General features: G+C 51.3%; 1 protein-coding gene across 1 annotated transcript in view; it reads left to right on the forward strand.

Moving 5' to 3' along the window:
• Positions 1–506: 506 nt before the first annotated feature.
• The window catches only part of LOC102379584 (alpha-2-macroglobulin-like protein 1), a 7,681-nt gene continuing 7,436 nt past the window's right edge, over positions 507–751 (forward strand). Inside the window, exon 1 of the mRNA XM_014527735.2 lies at positions 507–519. The gene's annotated coding sequence lies outside the window, so the exon portion shown is untranslated. The remainder of the gene's footprint in view (positions 520–751) is intronic.

Genomic DNA, 751 nt, shown 5'->3' on the forward strand with positions numbered 1-751 from the left:
ATCCTTCATGGTGGCAACTGCCGTAATAAACCAGGGGTTTCGAGGTTGGCTGCTGTGGTCCCCCTGCTTTACCTGTGGTAGTTTAGGCTGTTATGTCTGGTTTTATGTTAGGACTGGTAGCTTTGCTAAGAGGTTGGATAATGGATTTGTATAGGTTTGGGTAGGGATGATCCTGCCTCAGGCAAGGGCTTGAACTAGATGAGCTCTCAAGGTCTTTTCCAGCCCTACTTCTCTGTGATTCTGTAACTTGATTTTGCACAGGTTTTGTTCCACCCAGAAGCTGTTACCCATGGCACTAAGCCTGGTAAGCAGTGTTACAGGATCCCCAATGCCCGTTCTGCATTTTCTAGGGTTGACCCCAGATATGCCACTTCTAGGGGTGGCAGGAATAGCTCCTGGGCCTTCCCTGGACAATGCCATGCTAGAGCCCATCATCTGTGCATCATCCAGCATCTATGAAGAGCCAGCACCACGGGTGTACTTCCCAGAGACATGGTTGTGGGATCTGGTCCCTGTGGGGTGAGTGCAGACTTACAGCAGACCTGCCTAGCAGAACTGCTCTCTATTGTGCTGCAGCTGCAAACACAGAACAGAGGGAAGGTTGGCTGTAGTGCTGACTTCTCCTCCCCACTAACGGCAGAAGCGTAGTGAGCTCTTTCAGTGCACGTAGCAGAGATGGGGGCGGAGAGGGGAAATTAAGATGGCCTCTGGAGAGCAAAAAGGGGGAGATAGAAGGAGAGGAAGGCTGAGA

Source organism: Alligator sinensis, unplaced genomic scaffold (assembly GCF_000455745.1).
Source record: "Alligator sinensis unplaced genomic scaffold, ASM45574v1 scaffold2143_1, whole genome shotgun sequence".
NCBI classification, from domain to species: domain Eukaryota; kingdom Metazoa; phylum Chordata; order Crocodylia; family Alligatoridae; genus Alligator; species Alligator sinensis.